Source organism: Pteropus medius, unplaced genomic scaffold (genome assembly GCF_902729225.1).
Source record: "Pteropus medius unplaced genomic scaffold, Ma_sr-lr_union100, whole genome shotgun sequence".
NCBI lineage: Eukaryota > Metazoa > Chordata > Mammalia > Chiroptera > Pteropodidae > Pteropus > Pteropus medius.
In genome coordinates this window covers 20,185,184-20,206,545 of record NW_024349800.1, presented here as the reverse complement: position 1 = coordinate 20,206,545, position 21,362 = coordinate 20,185,184, and the positions used below count along the sequence as shown (strand labels likewise).

At 32.8% G+C, this 21,362-nt stretch overlaps 1 pseudogene; it reads right to left on the bottom strand.

The window, feature by feature from the left end:
- Positions 1-244: 244 nt before the first annotated feature.
- LOC120622143 (60S ribosomal protein L7a-like) lies at positions 245-17,757 on the bottom strand (annotated as a pseudogene).
- Between the last annotated feature and the right edge of the window lie 3,605 nt (positions 17,758-21,362).

The following is a 21,362-nucleotide window of genomic DNA, read 5'->3' as shown; positions in this document are numbered from 1 at the left end:
CATAAAATCAAGTAAGTTTTAAGTGTACATTTCAATAGTATGTCCTATATATATTGCATTATGTGTTCACTACCCAAGGTTAGATTTCCTTCTGTCATCAAATATTTTTCTTAAATAGTTTTCTTTGCCATTTGTAACAAGCATTTGGTGCCATTATACATTTTTATTTAAAGAAGAATTTTTATTATTTTTATAGATAGGAAACTCAACAGTGTACATTTAACTCAATTTGGTAGGAAGTATTTTATTTAGCCTTTATCTTTTCCAGCATGGCTGTATGAGCCACAAATTTTAGACCCATACACTGCCTGCCCAGTGATGGCAGGTCATCGTATCTGTCATTAGAACTGGTCCTGGTTGCTTCCACCAGCTTAGCCTGAGCAACTTTGTCTTCTGAATTAACCTATGTGGATATGATGTGGTACAGGTCTTCCTGTGCCTTCTTCCTGTGCACTAGATGTCCCAGCCTGGCCTTCTCCTTGATAATGCAGTAAGTAAGGAACCCCCACCTTATAAGACAGGGCAGGCAGAAAGACAAACAGCTCCATGGGATCTGTGTCAGATGTGGTCACCACCAGCCCAGCCTTGCTCTCCGCTAAAGTCATGACAGCGCTAACCCCTGCCCTAAGGGCAGATGGCCTCTGAGTTGAGACACCTCCTTTGCCAACAGTTCTTTTGTCAGCCTGAGTCAGTGGTCTCTTCTTTTTCTCTAGCTTTATCTTTGGTCCATACTTATAAGCCAGCTAAAACAGTTGAGTAGATATTTGACAGTCCAAAGGTGACCTGAGCAATCATGGGAGGCAATTTTAGCTGCTTACAGAAGATAGCTCTTTGCCATTTGCAGCTGGATGAAGCAGAGTCTTTGACAAAGTGGGTGAGGGCCCTTTCTGGCTGGATGTCCTGTCCAATGACAGAATTCTCACATCTTTTGTCAAACAGTGGATTTATCACCTTCTTAGACTTCTGCTTCTCCACGACAGTAGATGCCAGGGCCATATTCTTCCCCTGGCCTCCTTTCTTTTCAGCATCTTGGGCAGGTAGAGGAAAATTATACACACACACACACACACACACACACACACACACACACACACTATTTCAATAGTCTTAAATAATATTTTATATATATGTCTATATATATATACAAACACACACATTTTAAAAAATTTATATATATATGTTCTAACAGATTGCTTATTTGGAAATTTGAAAATTCTGATTTTTTTTTAAGTTCCTTGTTTGCATAATTTAATATCAATATTTTGCTTCATTTTGGTTATCTTGACCTTAATTTTACTAGTGCTTTGAGTTTCATATATTTAAAGTTTTTCTATATAATTGTTTATTTTAAAATTCTCTGAATTAATTTTCCAAAGATAAAAAATTATAAATTAGTTGTCTGATTCAACATCACAGTCCCCTAGCTCTCTCTGTCTCTACACACACACACACACAGTTTGTGTGTTTTTAATTAATAAATAATGACATTTTAATTTTCTATTTAAATATTACTCTTAGAATTATTTATGGCCTAGATGCTTGCTGTAGTGTTAAACCAGTCTTGCATAATTTTTTATTTTACATTCTTGGTTTGACTTGAAAGTAGATTGTTCATATTTACATATGTTCATTAAAATGAAAAACACAACTCTATGCAACATTTTATTAAATTATAATCTTTTGTCAGTGTCTGCATATTTTCTATACAATGCCTGCAAGTTTTCAACAAGGAAAACTTATTGGTGTATTTGAATTTTTTCCTTTGGGTAATGGTCAATATTTTACACAGTGTCAGTTTCAAAACCAAATCGGCGTATTCATGGTTCATAATTTACATTTTTTTTATTAGTTACCTGGAGTGAAAAAGAATATCTTCTTGCAGTAAAAGAGGATAATTATTGATGGTAACTGTTATATACGATAGATAGAGAATTTTAAATTATGCTATCTTGAACAATGCTATCATATTTAAATATATATTTACTGTGGCATTCAGGAGAATATTAATGACACAAGCCTGATGGATAATTTTTAAAAAACTGACTTATGTTCCACATTGTTATTGTATATGGAAAACTCACAGCGTCACTTTTTCTTTAATTACATTAAGTCTTTTGTTAACATATTTAACAAGTTCATCCTGAAAACACTAGATGAGAGATAGTTCAACTTTCTAAAATGCCAAAAGAGTAATTTAGCAAAAAAATTATCAGAATATAAAACCCCAAGGATCTGAGCTAACTCCAGAAATGACACACATGTTATGTAGCTATGGTTTTATTTCTGTCTACATGCTGAGCTGAAAATGATGATATATGCTGATCAAACTACTAAATAGAACACACACTAAAATTCCCTCAAGGTGCTGTTACACTGCAATGAATGGCTACAGCTCAAAACGCATTATAATGTGCTTGGAACATTCTTACCAAAAATATATTTTAGAGTGATATCTCCTTTGTAATTTTTAAAATTTGTTATGCCACAGATTTGGATATGGTAAAAATAGACAGAATTAGTTTTAGGACTCAAATATATAAAAAGCAAAATGAATGAAGAGTACATTTTAGTTCCCTTTCAAAAGGTAAATTTTTGTAATAAGACATGAATACATCTGGAGGGAATCTAATATGCATTTTATTCACAAAATTCCCACTAAATAAATTATACATTTTCTTTTACTGTGACATTAACTTCTTAATGTAATGAAACACATGTTTCTGAGCAAATATATAGAAGAAATACATGATACTTTTTAGGTATTTAATTTATATTTTTTATTAACTAAAATGAGTAATTATTATAGTGACTTTTATCTGTTTACAAATTTTATGTTATTTGGTAAACCTTACATTTGTCAACCTTTATCCCATGAGAGTAGGGGGAAAAGCCATGTAAAAAATTGCATTCATAAAGAACTTCTAAGAATATACTTTTTAAGGATGCATATATATTTTCCTTTTTTTTCAGTGGAGACATTAGATGGTACGTGGACTTCCTGAATTTAGAATGTCATTTGTTACGTTAAAATGTAATATGATACCTAGTTCTGGGTATTATGAAGTAAGTACTCTGAAGGACCGAATGCTCCAAAACTAATTTTTCCTGGGGATAACATGCTTTTTAATAAAATACTGGAGTGTTAAAGAAACAATGAAACTATTCAAGAATCTCCTACCTTCTCCTAAAAATAGTGAGAAGGAAAATACAGGATTGCGCTGAAGTCTTTTGCTGCAACCTGATGTCATGAGAAAGCAGAATAATAACGAAATAAGAATACCAAGAAGTGTTGGTCACAGCAGTTAACATTTACATTCACTGAAACTGAATTTAAGAATCTGTAATTAAATCTAACCATCAAAGGGAAAAAGAGACTATTCCCAAGTGGGTAGTACTTATGACACCTAGTAAACACCCACAAAAACAAAAAAACCATAAACTTGTTTTACAGACAACACTGTAATGTGTCATGAGATGTCCATGAATATCAATATGTAAAAGTCATATTAAAAGTAACTGTAATAGGCAGCAGGGAAGTAGATTTTTTAAGGGACTTCATTTTCAGGAGATCCAAAACTTGAAAGTCTGACAGTCAATCTAAAAAGTAATGTACAAACCCTGAATATTGACTATTATTTTAAAAATAAGCATATTAAATATAACCTAAATAAATGAAATATCATTTGTGTGTAGAACTAAAACCTCAGTATCATATATATTTGAATGATTCCCATTTTCTTTAGATTTAAGTGATTTTAGTTAAATCTAAGGTAAATTGCCTTATAGGTTAAAAATCAAGTCCTAGATGAAACACACAATATGATACTATTGTATAAAGCTCAAAAATAAGCAATATCAATCAATAATAATATAACACAAGATAAAAATCAAAAATGAGTACAACGATATAAAGAACTTATACAACTCAATGGAAGAAATAAATCCAACTAAAAAATTATCAGAGGAACTAAATCTACGTGTTTTCAAGGAAGACATGCAGATGGCCAGCTGGTACATTAAAAGGTGCTTAACATTACTTATTATTAGGGAAATGCAAATCAAAGCCACAATGATAAGTCACCTCACACCTGTTAGGTTAGCTATTATCAAAAGACAAGAAATGACACATATTGTTAAGGGTGGAGCAAAGGGAACCCATGTGCACTCTTGGTGGGAATGTAAATTGGTGCAGCCACTGTGGAAAACGGTATGAAGGTTCCTAAGAAAATTAAAACTGGAACTATCGTGTGCTTGGCAGTCCCACTCTATATGTTCATGGGAAATGAAATCAGGACCTCCATGGATACCTGCACCCCCAAGTTCATGGCAGCATTATTTACAGAAGCCAAGAAATGGAAACAACTGAAATGTCCGTCAGTGAATGAATAGAAAAAGATGTAGTATATGCATGGGATTTATTCAGACAAAAGAAAAGAGGACATCCTGCCATTTGCAACAATATAGATAGACCGTTAAGGCATTATGCTAAGTGAAATAAATTAGAGAAAGACAAATACTGTATGATCCCACTTATATGTGGAATTTAATAACTGAAGTCATAGAAACAGAGGCTAGAATGATGGTCACCAGTGACTGGGGATTATGGGGAAAGGAGAGATACTGGTCAAAGGATATAAACTTCCAGTTATAAGAGAATAAGTTCTTGGAATCTACTGCAAAGCATACTGATTATAGTTCATAAGACACTTTTTTAAAAACTTATTTTTCAGTTACTGTTGAGATACAATCTTATATAAGGTTCACATGTACAATATAATGATTAGACACTTTCATCCCTTACAAAGTAATCACTCCATAAGTGTAGTACCCATCTGACATCATATGTAGTTATTAGCATATTATTGACTGTATTCCCTATGCTGTCATTGCCACTGGATTTCTGTAAGTCACACTGGGCCCAAGGGAATCTGTTAGTATACGTGTCCCATGACTCAAGCTGCAGATAGGGCTTCCCTGAACCATGAGAAAAGATAAAGTGACCTATAATAGAAAAGAATGTTTGATCTGGGAAGTAGATTAGAGATTTTAATACCAAGAATGACCTCAAATGTCAACTTGAGGTCATTCTCAAAAGGAATTTTGTCCAAAAGGATGTCCTATTATGGCAATTAAATTCTTATACTGCAAAGCAGGCTGTGGGATCTACTGTCCTAGGGCAGACACTGAGGCCCATGGAAGAAAGAATATGTGTTAAATATCTCCTAGGTTCAAGAAATGAATCTCTGTATTATGACTAATACTATGACCTTAATAATAATTTTTTCTCCTCCCTCCTCCAGCATCAATTTTGGTAGGATCGTAAATAGCTTCTACAAAGCAAGTTGAATGAAAAGATGTCTATTTCTTTCCCAATTAACATGTGGCCTGTTGCCAGCTTAGTTTCATGAAAAAAGGTAAGCCATACTTTAAATGAAAATTTGATTGTTATGATTCCATGCCATGAGTTTTGCTTTTTCAATTTAGAAAATACCCTATAATATAGGCATATACAGAATACAATGGAGAAAGAAGAAGGGAGCCGTTATTTTATTTTCAATTAAACAAATTGGAAAAGAAAATGCTTTATCCCTTTCTTGCAATTCTCATTAAAAGTAAGAATCAGACAAGAACAAAAATGTACAGCTAAAAGCAAAAGAGAGTTTTCATTGACCTCGTTGCATAATCAAGAAATTCCACCATTCACAGGACTGGATTTCAGAATTTTTAGAACCAGTGACTACTTCTCTCCATTTCCTCCTTTTTAATAGGAATGCCTGTAGGTGGTCCCATAATGACTGTTCAACCATTGCATATTGGGTGTGTAAGGCAGGGGACAGAACACTTGTCTCTACATTTTAGAGATAACTTGTTTCTTTCATTTTACAAAGGAGCTACTCATAAAGAGCCTCATCCATACCTAGATCCAATGTTATTAGGTGATGAGATCATGGACTCAGCTAATACTTTAACAGGATCAGTCTCTCATGAATGTCACATTGAAAAGAGGGTGAATGTATTTTGCACATGGAAGGGATGTGAATAACGAGTTCAGAAGGTGGTCTGTGGAGGACAGGTGCTAGGGTTACACACATGATTTCTGACTCCTGGTGTTCATACCCTTGCGTGATCCTCTTCTGAGTGTGGACAGGGTCTGTGACTTATTAGTAACCAATAGAATAAGGAAAGATGATGGATCAGTGTTTCTATAAGTACATGAGTAGATTTTGTAATATTGTAATCTTTGTTGCTATGATGATCCCTCTTCCTTGATGGTTTTGAAGAAGCAAACTGCCATATTGCCAGCTGCACGGCAAGGTGCTGAAGGTGGCTTCCAGCCAATGCTCAGCAAGAAAATGGGGCTCTCAGTCTCACAGCCTTCGAAGTAACTAAATCCTGCAAACAAACACATAAGAACTTAGAAGCAGATCATTCCTGAGTCAAGTGTCAGATGAGACCACAGCTTCAGCACACACGTTAATTTCATCCTTATGAGACCTTGAATCAGAGGATGCAGCTAAGCCATACCCAAACTCTTACCCACAGTCACTGTGACTTAATTATGTGTTTTCATAAGTCACTAAGTCCGTGAAAATAGTCTGTGATAATATTGTGTAACAATAGAAAACTAATATCAGAGAATTTATAATGATTCAGAAATTATTCTTAATCTCCTGATTGCCATTAAGGAGAGAAAAACAATTATTTTAATAAAATTTCTTCTTTTACTTTTTAGAAAATTATACTGAAAGGCAAATGATTTTAACTGAAATATTGTATTTCATTTCTCAAAACAACCACTACTACAGTTTTGTGATATGGGTAGCTCTTGATTGAAAAACATATATACAGTCATTTGGAGGAAGATCCCTGACTGACAATTGAAAACTGAAAAGAAGAAAGGGAATTGGCATACAATGTTTCATTATATTCAGGCTGAAATATCGTTATGGAGAAGCATTTGAAAAGGATGAGTGTTACCGTGAAAATGCTGCCCTAATACCTGTTTACACCCTCTGTTTTGATACATAGTTATATTAAATGTTTACAGATACAAGATGTAACTTCTCTTTCTCTAATTACCCAAAGATTTTTCCAAGTGGTATTTTTAACATTCATGTGATACAAGAGACAGAGGTATCTGATCAATAAAGATTTATGGTCAACTCCCATAATTCAATAATAGTTTAAAGATCATCAATAATCAATTAAGTGACTACTTTAAAAGGCCCTTAAAGATACATAAAATATCCTTTTAAGGTGTGCAGTAGGCGAGAGTAATGAAACAATGCAACAAGTTGAAGTTATTCATGGTTTCTGAAGGCCAGTCCAGTTAGATATCAAATGCAGGATCCTCTATTTTGCTTCTGATGTTGGACAGCTTTTTCAACACATTCTTAGAATTAATATCTTTGTGTATAAAATGAGGATACTTATCCATCGTATAGGGTGATTGTGACTCTAAGTAAATGAATGGGACAGCACTGTACACCATGAAACAGCATCACTAAGTAAAGCTATTATTATTATCATTAGTTCCGCTTCTGCCACTAATGAGTGGTGGGAAATTAGGAATATCATTTTCTGAAATTAATTTCTATGTAGGAGAAATGATGATGTTGGAATTAATACTGCTAATAATCTATACCAACTATTGATAGATTATTTTAATGAATGATGTCCTTCTGGTCATAGAAAATAAATTATCAACTTCCAGTTTTTTGTCTTCAAGTTAATATCAAAAGTTCCCTCTAAAAGGAAGGATAAAATGTTGTCTAATTTTCAAAGGCATTAACTTACAAATTGTTTTTCTTTATTTGATTTTAACCACCATTAATGTGCCTTTATGCCATTTTATGGTTATGATTAAATTCTGAATCAATAAGTTTTGATAATACTACACGGTTTTTTTATTTCTTATGAACAGTGAAAGGTGAAAATAATGTATCCAGTTAGAACTTGCATCTGTGAATTATTTTTTCTATTATCAAGTATTAAGAAATTATAATGAGAATATTAACTTAATTAAACACTTACATGTGTTTTGGGGAAAATGGTTTTCTATACCCATCAAGCAAAGTGAATCTGGAGGAGCATTTTCTCCTGTCTTGCAGTAACAAAATAAATAAAATTATGTATGATAATCTGTGTGTGGCTGTGACCCAATTATGTTTTTATGTTTAAAAATATTTTGAAATGATCTCAAAATCAATAAATGTGGCAATGCATTACAAATAACCTTTTTGTTTCTCAATCATCTAAGAACAAGTTGCTGACATCATGCCCACGTGCAAAAACATTTTTGTATATATGTCTTATTAATCTTACCAAAATGCAAACATAAAGATCAGGGATTGATATTAATATATTACTCCTATTGTGTGTCCCAGGACTGGCTGGTCCCAGGTCTGGCTGTGATCCAGGCTCGTGGCCAGGAATAGGACCCTGGACTTAGAATGTTACATTAGTAGGCGCCTGTGCCTAACTCATGTAAGCATGATCCAGCTTATGTATCACGCATGTGTGGCAGAATGCCACTATTGTACTCTGATATATGTGGAGCCCATGCAGTCCCCTAGGGAGCAGAAGCAGAAGTGCGCTCTCCCAATAAAATTGGTGCCTGGCATTTCATTCTCATGTCGGCCCCTCGTGCATTCTTCCAACTGGACAGTGTCTCACCACCAAAACCTTCCCTTCTCGATCAGCTCCGCACTAACAAATATCTACCCCGGAGACCTTTCAAATTTTTTAAATTATTCTGGTAACATTCATTAAAAGAAATGGATACAGTCCAAAATTAAACGTATGCATCTATTTGTTATGTCGTTTTAGTTTCATTCAATCTGGAATAGTTCCTAGTTTTTCCTTGACTTTTTCATGATTAAAAGCCAGTTGTTTTGAATAATGCCCTTTAATTTGGGTAGATATTTCATCATAATTTGTTTCATATTAAGCATCTTTGGCAGGTATAACAAAGATGTGATGTTGTGTCCTTCACATCCAATCCTACAAGGGCACACCATTTTAATTCGCCTCATTATTTGTGTATTGATTTTGATTTTGAGCACTTGATTACGATGACACATACTAGTATTATCTATTTAAAAGTTACTATTTTTTTCCCTTTCTTTATATATATAAGTACTTGGAATGGAGATAGTCTGACACTTCATCAAACTTTCTATTTATTCACTGATTTATATTAGTATAGATTTATGAACTGTTTTATTTAATGGGGTATAATCCATTAATGGAATCATTTTGACATTCAAATTTTCACATTGAGAATCTCTTTAAATTGAATTCTATATTCCTTTACTTGCACTCATCATTCTTTGGGCTCTTCTTTATTTTCTGGCCAAGAAAATACCTCAGTCTCATTTTGTACTTTCCTGGCCTCACTCCTAGAATGAGTCATTTCTGTAAGGAGTCCTGGATTATTTTAGTGGAGAATAGAGTACAGAAAGTAAGATTTTGGTGCTAGGTGTGCTCATTGCTATTGATGTGTCACTACTCATAGAAGCATTGCTGTGGACAGAGCTAGGAATATACACACACATATACACATGTGCATACGTACATATTCACATTTATTTCTATATCTATCTTGATATATTGTAATCTACGAGTTTACAAAGATAATTCCAATTTGAATCCAACAACACAATTCATTTTTGTTTTCTCCATTTTTACCCACTCCTCTCTGCACGTCATTCTCATACTTTTTGGGCTCTACAGCCCAATAGTGGACTATTTCCCTTACTTTGATGTTCTCACTACGTCCACTTGTGTATTGACTCCCTATTCAGGGCTACTAGCCCACCATGGATATCCTCTTTACTCCTCTGTATATTATATTCTAAGCCAAGCTCCACCCTTTTCCAAATGGTGAGACTTCTCACCATTCTCCAGTTCCAATACTCTGAGCTAGGTAGCTGCTGCCACCTCTCCATCTCCCTTACCCAAGACTGGTTTCTTGGCTAATTCTCTTCTGGTACCAGTAGGCTTTGCTGGGCTGTATATTTTGTTTGAGTCATCCTCACTCTTCTTGGGCTCTGACTCCTTATTGTGGAGCAGTTTGACTCCTCATCCGCACACCCACACACATAAGCACCTGCCTTATTCCATCTCACCTACTGGTTTGTGGGTTGAAGTGTTCAGGAATGGAAAGAGAAGAGGAAAAGGGAGAGCAACTATACACTACTTTGATATGTTAACTAACAAATTAGAATAACAAAATTCACAGAGTGAGCCAAATTTTAAATCTCACAAAAACGCTTGCTCTTAATATAAATATTGTGATATGCTTGCTGTCTATGAATATTGAATATTTGAAGAATGGTCTCCTGAAGGAGACTCTATTTTAAAACTAGCTACTCATCACTTATTAATATTATTAGATCGTTTATTGTTATCACAGGGAAGTTTCTTGTATCCTAAGATTAAACAGTCAAATTATTGTTTGATATAGGAAATTTAAAGTAAGCCTGAAAGTTAATCAATAAGTTATATGTTTACATTTAAAAAAATTACATTTTAATAAATTCATGTTTAATGCTAAAATAGTAATATAATGTATAATTTGTGAATATATTCTGATATAAAGTATGAAATTAAGAAATATAGTAAACAGCCAATATTACATATACACTGTCAAGATAGATTAAGAAGTCAAAAATATTTCATGACCACGTCACAATAGTGATGACTTTATTTCCATACTTTATATTCTCTTCTACTGATTTATACGTCTGTTTCAGAACTAATCGATATGGTGTTGAATTGGACAGACTTATAAAATAGCTGGTTATGCCACATATCCATAATACTATCCTAAGAACTATAAAATGGGTAAAGATAATACGTGGACTTACTGATTGTGACAGTATGTCAGTAATGTTGAGCAATGATAATTAAAGATAATTCGAGATATCATAATGGACCATAAAATATTTAGATTAAATCAAACCACAGCAAACCAAACTCAAAATAAGCAATTTTATATTGAGCTATATTTACTAAAATGAGAACACTCAGAAGACAGCCGAAGTTTAAATATAACAGTATATAATATAAAAACATGATATTCAATACGGACATGTTTTGGGGAAATAATTGAGATTCCCAAATTGAAGGTACATGGGAAGGGCTTTCCCACCTGGAAGAGAAATATACAAATTGCAAAGATAGACTTACATGGCATTTTTGTCTCTGGTTCTAAATAATGGTTCATTAAACATATCCGAAGTATCAGCTTATTTAATAGGAAAGCCCTAACTCTAAGTCTTATGGAAAATCATACCCAGAGTTGCGGAGCTAGCTCAACTGTGTGGATATGTTCTTTTTAATAACAAATATATATATATGTATTAAAACTGTATAACAATAAGTGCAAGATTCAAGATGGTTTCTCAGGTGAAAAGCTGAGGGGATAATGACGCACCTTGAGCTGGTAGGTCAAATTTTACAGCGAGGTTACTGGTACTTACCGACTTATAAAAACAAGATAACCAGTCTGGATACATAATGACACCAAGACAATGCAAGGGGTTAAATGAGATTGTAACATGAACAAAAGATTTCAACAACTTAGTTATATGTAACTGAGGCCCATATACGAAAAAAAAAACAAAGTACACCCATGTGTATTAGAACATTTGTAACTAATGCAATCTGAGTAATAAAGTTTTAATAGTAGTTTTATCATTTTTTTTCTTTTAAGTGTTTAAAATTTAAAAGGTTTAAGAATATCAGTATTTTAATTGTGAAGAGTGTTTTAAGTCATCAGTCAATTTTCAGTTTTGGAGGAACTATAATTTCTGAAATAAAGCACATCGTTTATTTAAGCAGTGCAGATATTGGAGTCCAGCAGCGTTTATAGGGCATCAGTACAGGGTTGGGTGGCAGTGATGGGGTGTGAAGTGTGAAGACGATATGTGAATCAGTGAAGGAGTGCAAACTCATGGGAAGTGGTTATTCTCCCTGGGAGGTTAAGGAGTGAGGTGTTGGTGTCCAGTTATTTTGAGGTATGAGGCATCCATGCATTTTTCCAAGCTAGAGTTGATGAGAAAATTTGCATGATGGAGGAGATGCCTTGTATTGGGGTGTCACTGTACAAGTAGAGTGAGGCGTTTGATAGTGGTGGAGTTGCAGAATCCCAGCAAGAGTTGTCAGAACCCAAACAAATAGAGAAGGGTTTCCAAGCACAGTGCCAGTGCTTGGTTGCATACTGTGAAATACATCGTATAATTCAGCAGATTGAGAAAAACAGGAGACTGGTCTCTCCTTGTCTGGAAACAAGGAGTTAGCTACAAATATGGAATTAGAGAAATCAGTGTGCTCATTTATTTTGATAGGTGATTAGATAGATAGATATAGATAGATGATAGATAGCTCTCTGTGTGTGTTAGCTCACTCAGTCCACCATAAGGACATGGATGCAGCAAATTGAAAAAAAAAAAAAAAAGAACATATCAAGGTCAAAATTTTTGTTTCCAAAAACAATTCTTCACAATTGTCCATAAACCAGGATTCCTTGAAGAAATTTCAGTTTCTAGTACAAGGGGAGGGAAAGTACAAGATGAGAGTGGAATATATTTTATACCTGAAAATAAGAACTCAAAGAATGATTGGGCCATGACAAAAGTCACAAAAGCTAGCTTAATGAATTTCCATAGACCAAATATAGGACATTCTAAGTTTGAAAATAATAATGGTAATGGGTTGGAACTCATTAAATGTGATAGGCATCCATGAATCCATTGTGATATGAATAACTAAATGAACTCTGCTTCAATAATACAGTCTACTGTCTGAGTACTTGGTGTATAAGAAATGATATAGGGTTAGTCAGCTGCTTCATCAGACCTGAAAACATAACATTGGGTCAAAAAACAACAAAGGAAAAATAAGTGCACCACAGATATGAATTCAACAAGAGGTTTCAGTTTTAATAATGTTATAATGGAACCAGAATTGGTAGTTATCTACAGTTTTGTAAAATCCTCAGGGACTTTTAGTTTGCGGAACCATTAAGCTTTACCACCCGTCAAAAATATCCTGAAGAAAAAGAAATGCTACTATGAATAAGTCTCTTTTTTTCAAAGTGACTGGCCTTATATTGAAAAGTGTTATGTTAATGTGGTTGTTTGTCATGTTGGAGGCTACAAAATATGACTTTTAGTATTTATACTTCTGTGTGCTCCCTTCTCAAATTGATTTTGGACTTGTGATTGAGTTTAACATTTGTATAAAAAATACTGAAGTGTTTATAGAATATGGAATATAATATCTGCAGATTTCTATTACATGATTCAGAAAAATAATGTGCGTATATGTTTGGAGATGGAGATATATAAGCAACTGAGCAAAAAGTTAACATGGGTAAAGTGTATACAGTTCTTCGTTCTATTTGGTAACTTCTCTGTAATAATGAAAATGTATCAAGATAAAAAATAATAAAATTGTAGTTTATTTAATAATGTTTTGCTGAGTGGCAGGTTTTTCAGAGACAATTTATACAAATTAAAGCCATTCAGTAATGAAGAGATATAATAAAGTTCTCTTGACAGAAAGAATCACTTCCAGATTGTAGCTGAGCTGAGCATTCCTCACTTATGGGCCTAACAAGTTCTCCTCAGCTCTAGCAGCTTGTTTTTTTGTTTGTTTGTTTTGTTTGTTTTGTTTTGTTTTGTTTTTCCCACTTGTCTGATCTTCTAAGTTGTGTGGATTGAAAAACTATTTTATATCATCATTTTCCTGCTGCAACATTATAGCAAAATGTTGTGTTCGATAGATTTTCAAAGAAATGCTAATTGGCCCTCACACAATTGCTTTGCCTTTCTGACTTAAAAAATTATACATATTTGAAAGATCTAAGATGACAGAACAGAGTTTCTTGTTATCATGTAAAGTAAAACTCGTGTGAAAACTGAACCTGAGCTCTCAATGTTATTAATGATGTATTCTAATCCATCAGAGCTAATATGTAGATAACCATTCATTATCACATTTTCTTTTTTCCTCAATATTGAGTTTTCTATTGCTTGTTGAACGTTTCACCTCCACTACTTACTTAAGGATTTCATTAATATTAGCTCATCTCATTTTCTTTTTATTCCCATATTAAACACAGAGATGAAAAAATAAAGCCTTTTATTAAGCAGAGCCCAGAAAAAAAGTGTTTAATTGCCTCTGGTTCTTTCTTTGTCTCAGCAAGGCCATTTTCAAATATAGAAATATTGTTTACCATATTTAATGCTGACATGAGGTTTGCAAATATAACAAGATTTATGTGCCTGCTACCTTTGCAGCGGAAAAAAATGAGAACAGTACACATTTACAAAGATAGGCAAGTGGGAAATATAATAATAAAACTTTGTGCGTACTTTTAGAATCAGAAGACAAACTTCAGAGTTTTAAACAGTGATAAGCAACTTATTTTACTGAACACTTTTAATAGAGCTGTGAAACTTATTGTCATAATGTGTGGTATTTGTGTACTTGAGAGTTTCAATGAAATATGCCAAATGTTTTTTTTTAATCAGCATGATCAGAATAGTTAGTCTGCTTAATAATGATACTGATGAGCTAAATACTTCCAGATTTCTATTAAATTGAGCTATCGTAGACCTTGCATGTTATAAATATAGCCAATACATCAGGATTCAGACAATTTGAGACAACATGAATGGACCTCGAGATAATCATGCTAAGCAAAATAAGCCAGACAGAAAAAGTTGAAAATCACATGATATCACTTATATGTGAGATATAAACCTAAAAGCAACAAAATGAACAGGACAAACAAACAGAGACTCATGGACATGGACTATAGATTTGTGGTTACCAGAGGGTAGTGGGTGGAGAAAGATTGGGGAAGACAGGGTAAAGAGGGTCAAATATAAGGGTGTAGGGGTAGGGTGAAGTGGATAAAGGAGATCAAATATATGATAGCTGAAGGAAACTAGACTTTGGGTGGTAAACACACAATAGAATATACAGATGTCAAATTATAATGTACACTTGAAAATTATATAATTTAATTAACCAATGTTACTCTAATAAACTTAAAAAAAAATGAAGAGTTATACAACGAAAAATACTAAACCTTGAATGAAAGTAAGCACTTTGTAGAGATAAATTTTACTTGGAGATTACATTACTAAAGCAAAACTATTTTTAATATAGAATTTATCCATGTTAGGATTTTAATTTCTTTGCATTTTATTTTCTATTACTTTCTTGATTATTAAGCCATTAACATATTACCAAAATTTAAACTTACATACTTAAAAGTTCTTTTTAGGGATGTACCTCACCCTCAGTCATTTCAACCCTCTTTCCACTTTCTTCTCTAGGTTATCAATTTAATTAGTTTCTAGGTTTTTCTTACTATATATATATTTTTATTTTGCAAAAATATTCAGGTAAATGCATGTTTTCTTGTTTCCTTTTCTTTTCAACATAAAAATCAGCACACTGTCTTTGCTCTTTTTTTTCAATCTTTTATACATAATGCATAACCTGTGAAAATGTATTTTCCTATTGTTGGAGATGATTGGACTGAATGGTAAAGCATGTAGAGTTATTATGTTAGATGTGGTCAAATTCATATTCATAAGGTTAAAACATTTTGCATTTTAAAAGCAATGTATGACGGTGCTTAATTATCAACTTGACATGTTGTCAAACTTTTATTTTTGGTTACTTTAATACATGAGAAATAGTTGCTCAGGACACTTAATTTTTATTTCACTTATGATGTGTGAGGTTGAAAATCCTATGTGTACAGGTAATTTTCATACTTGTTTTAAATTATCTGTTTATATCTTTTCATTTTTTACCTGTGTTTATTTTCTCCACATTTATATAAGCACATTATGGATTATTGATATCGGCTATTCATTTATGACTAATGTTGCAAGTGTACATTCACTCTTTTTCATTTGTCTTTTGACTCTTCTCATTATATTTTTATGCCGAGATTTTTAAAATCTAATTTCAAGGTATTAATAGTTTATATCTTCTAGATTCTGTATTATTAAAATTTTTTTCATACATTCAAATCAGCATGATGAATTCACCTACGTTTTCTTCATGTGTGTTTATGTGTATATGAGTGTGTGTATGTGTGTGTGTGTAAGGGGGAATACAATAAGTCGACATGGGACAAAGATGAGATATTCAAAACGTACATCTTATGAGATACTTCTCTCAAAAGAAGGTGCTCATAGATAGGATGCATGCAAATAACTTTCAGATTCTTAGACTACTGTAAGGCAAAATACTTTAAAAATATTACAGAAAGCTGTAACAGGAAAAAAATCTTAACAGTCTGTAGGTGCTGCATTGTTTCATGGTTTTGTGATTTCTATTTGTGAAAAGTTGAAATGTAGAGAAGAGTCAGAACTAGGGGAGAAATATGAACATTAAGTGATTCTAAACTCATTTACATCCTCAGTGTCAGGCTCCCATCATGTATATATGTTTCTTGATGTAAACGCTTCCCAGACATTGGCTATTGGAAAATCGTTAGCTATCTTCCCTAAGTCATCCTATGTTTGCATATATAATGATAATCTACAGACCATGGGGTCAAAGTGCCTATAGGATTATCCTGGAAAACATGCAGGAATAGAACTTGCAGGAGTAATGGATTCTTACAAAGAATACAAATGGCATCGGCAAACTGTATAATGAATATGAAACACTTTTTCACACAAAATAAAATTATCCAAGTGTTTATTTTTAATTCATAGCAAGTAGTAAAAGTACCTATAAGTAGTAACTTTTATTTTTAAAAAAGATCTGATAAGATTTAGAACACACACAGGTACACAATGAATTTTTAGTGGAAAAATTAAAGGGGATAAAAACTGTAAATCTTTAGTTATATTATTTAAGCTATACAATATCTGCACAGTTTTCAATGTAAAATTTACTACAAGAATTCAGTGTTTACTGCCATAGACTTATACTATTATAATAAAAGAAGTTTTAATAATGAAAAAGTAAGATCATAATACTATATACTTAAATTTTATGGCTAGAATTGCCATAGACATTAGATTTACTCAATTTATGGTTGAAAAAGTGAAGTGATTGAAGATCTGTAACTGTTTAAACAACTTAGAGATGTGATAACTTGGCTGGTGCATACCACCTTTCTATAATCTAAGGTATATCTTAAAACAGCATCCAAACTTAGTTTTATTATACTTATATCATAAGTATGCTTCCAGGACCCCAAAAATATTTTATTTATATTTGAAGAAATCAGAACCTGATATTAACTTTTAATTGTAGCAACAGAAGAGCCAAGCAAGAGGAGGGGTGTAGAGAAGCTACCATCTGTGCACTGCAGGTGGTGGTGATAGGTATAAGTGGAGTAGAAGAGACGTGCTCTGGTGATAAGAACGCAAAGCGGGGCTGCTAATTTGAGATGCAAAGTCTATCACAGATGCTACAATACTGCTGCCTTCCATTCAGCAAATGGTCTTTTTTGTGGATTTAATCATGGGAGTGGGAATAATTGTTGTTTTGTTAGACAGAGTGACGATATTCTAAGGGGAATAAAATCTCAAGCTTGACAGGCATATAAAACTGATGAATCTTTCTTGTAAAGCTAAAACTTTGGCACTAGTTTTAAAATGCTTCAATTTTTATAAGTCCTAAACCTAAGCTATACAGGCAGTGCTCTACTGTACCTTCACTTTCCCTCGTGTTTCTTTTTCTCCAATGCTTACCTTCTCTTGTCATCCTGGTAGGTCAGAAAAAATAAATGGCTCAGAAACAATGAATACTAATTTGGTGAGAATACAAAGTCTGCACTTCAGAGATCTGAGCATCATGGCTTTGGACACTAAGTGTTGTACGCTGGGTTTGATTTTGTTTTAGAGTATGTCCTTATAATAAGTTAACTGACTTTTTAATGAGTTAGCTTTGCAAAGCCTACTATTTATATCAATTTTGGAGGTGTTTTGAATTTCAAATAGGTGTTCTTTGTTAGTTCACATTTGCAATAAACTTTTAAAACAAAATACATATTTGAATTGGGAACTGCTTATCATATAATTTCTCCTGGTAAATATAAGGCCTTCAATAAAGATATGTTGAGCGAAAAAAAGAGTATGCATGCAAGCATGCATGAATTGCTCAGCACTCATTCTTAACTTTGATACCAGACTATAAAATGCCCATTCATATAAAACCGGAGGAAGTTCAACTATATTGTTGCCCTCTATGAAATCAATAACAGTTTAGGTTAAACAATCCGTTTTGTTTATATTTAAACAAATGCACACTTAATATCACAATAAAAATTTAAAACAATGAATTTGGAAAACAATGAAAACAGCACTTTCTAAGACTTTACTAAGAAATTAATCTCTGTTTAAGAATATCAGAAGTACATTATCAAAATCAAGGAGTTATACAAAATAACCCTAAGGTTTGTGATTCAGTGTCCTACCATTCAGTAAGTCCTAATTTAACAATTCTCATTTTTTCATCCTCTTTCCACCAAAACTAGGAATTTGCCAAAGAGAGCAGCAATGTTTCCCTTTAAATACTTTTTATTCATGAATAGATGCAAATTTTATCTGAATTCAGACTTATTTCCTGTGGATTTATGTGTATAAAAATGAACTTCAAAATTTCACAAATATGAATTAAGATTACGACCAAATGTAAATAAGAGATGAATATTATGTACATTTTTATAAGTTTGAAAAAATGAGTACTGTGCTTATGTGTAGTTCCTTTTTCCTTAGTCTTACTGATTCTCTTCATTTGTAAAGATATTTAGGTTAGCATTGAGAGCATGTGTGAACCAGTGTTTTTTTAATGGAAAAATATGTTTTCTAATGATATACTTAATATTTATTGAAATCTTTAGGCATAGGAGTGATCCCAGGATAGAATGAAGAATGGAACAAAACAAATTAATTATATTACAAATATATGATGAGACCTCACTGAATATGTGGAAGAATAATGTGCTAACCTATCTGGGTATGAGATAACAATCCTGATACTGCTTTACAGGCATGCTGAAAGTAAATAGTTAAATAAACTAGTTAAGTAAGCAGGATGGCAGATAGTGGGGACCACATTCCTCCCTGTTGTAAGGGGGTACAATCAAGCAAAAGGGTAGACTATGTGGTAATATTCAGAAGGTAAGATACTAGAGTTGAATTTGTCAGTATAGACTCATGTAGCTTAATATAGATATGGACAGTTACATAGAGAAAATATTTGCAGAAATCTATGTGTGTACAGTGGTTAGTATACACAAATATATTTCATTACATTGTCTTCTGAGAGGTCCTAGAAGCAACAGCACCCCAAGTAGCAATGAATACACTTTGAACCTAGACTTCAGTTTCTAATATTATTTTTTAGAAAAGGATCCAGGAGAAATGGCTTTTTTGGAGAAATGACTGATTTTAGAACTGGGAAAAAAATATGGAAGTTAAGCCTAGAGTATCTTGTGCCAGGAAAAAAAGAGTGCTCAAAAATAAAACACAACGATGAAGAAAGCCAAATAGACGCAGAAGGCAATCAAAATAACTCTCAATGGTCAAAGTTGGAACAATTTAAGCAACAAAATAAAGTAGTATTAAATTATAAACCAAATTGTAAAATAAATATCTGTGTGAATCCATACTTATATAAATAAATGATTAAAAAACAAATCAATGGGAAAAGATACAAATCTCCCATACAGAATAATTCCAAATAAGTTATGTAGATTTTGCCTTTAAGGAGTGTTAAGTCTCCACTTCTTAAGTGTGAGCTGCACATGGTGACTTCTTCCCAAAGGGTAAAGTATGGAAAAGACAGAAGGGGTGGATGGAAGTGACTTTACATTGGAGAAACCTGATAAATACTTCCCGAGGCAATTGGTTGAAGTCTAACTTAATAGTGATAATGCAATTTTGGTATGATCTGATAAAAATGACATTTAATCTCTGTGATCTTAACCTCTATACCCCAGAATTCAGTTTAACCATGTGGGAAAAAAGGCTGCCACAGTTAAGAGGAGCTTGATAAGACATATGATTAAGTGTAATGTGGTATAGAAAAAAAGACACAAGAGTAAAATTGAGTAACTCTGAATATTGCATGAACTTTAATAATAATAATGTATCAATATCAGTTCATTAATTGTAAGAAATGTATAATACTACTGTAAGAAATTAATAAAGGAACTGGATGTGGGACATAAGAAACTATAAAACCTTTCTTTTTTATGGAGAGGAAAGCTATTATAAAAGGTTATTAAGTTTAAATATATATTTAAATTTTGTTTTACCATTACATGATTATAATCCATTCCCCAGTGAATTATGAGATTTTTCTGCAATCCTGACATAGATACCTATTGTTCTAATTCTTTGATATTTTTTCAACACACCCTTACTTGGTGTATTGTGAATTATAGCCCTTGAGTGGAAAAACAAAACCTAGTATTTAACAACTTAAAAAAATGACAGCCCCTGCTTTCTGGAGTGTCTAAGTTTAAATAGGAAAACAAATTATAAGTATAAATCCATCACTTAAGTTACAATGTGACACACGAGAACTGGTAAAATAGATGCATGCCCTGGAGAATGTGGTCGCTTTTATATTAAACTTTGATAAATAGTGTGTTCTTTCTGTCATCCTTGTGTCAGTAAAATATACAAAACATGGATGATATTAGATACTGTAAGAAATTAGCTATAAAAGATATTATACAAACAAATGGTATCTGAATGTTTATTAATGTAAGATAAATAGCTTTGTAGGAACTATTTCAATACCATACTTTGATTTGATTACCAACAATATGTAAAAAGAAAATTATATATGACTCACTACCACACTTGAGAAATTAAATATCAGTTTATTTTGAGTCTTCTATGTAACTTTAATTTCCTTTCCTGGTTTTTAGAAGAGCATCATAATTTTGTGTTTGTTCAAATTTAACCTCTAAAAGATTTTTAGATGAATAAGGAGTCAGTTTTGTCTTTTCAAACAAAATTTAAAGTGATCCTTTAATTTCTAAACAAAAATAAATTTTATAGAGTGTAGAAAATTAACTGAACAAATGATTAGACATGTGAGAAAGCAGTGCAGCAAATAGTGGTTACTTTTTTGTGCATGACCTCTTGGAATGACTGATGCTAAATTTAATAGTTTTTGTCCTATCTATTAGGCATCAAAAAAATGTTTCAATAATATGCATGTGATGTGGAGATAAAATTTCTGCCTGTTCCTGGACTCGCCAATAAGCCTCTTTCTGTAATACACACACACATACACACACACATTTTGCTCTCAAAATACACCATGTTTTCTGTTAATTAAAACTGATGGAT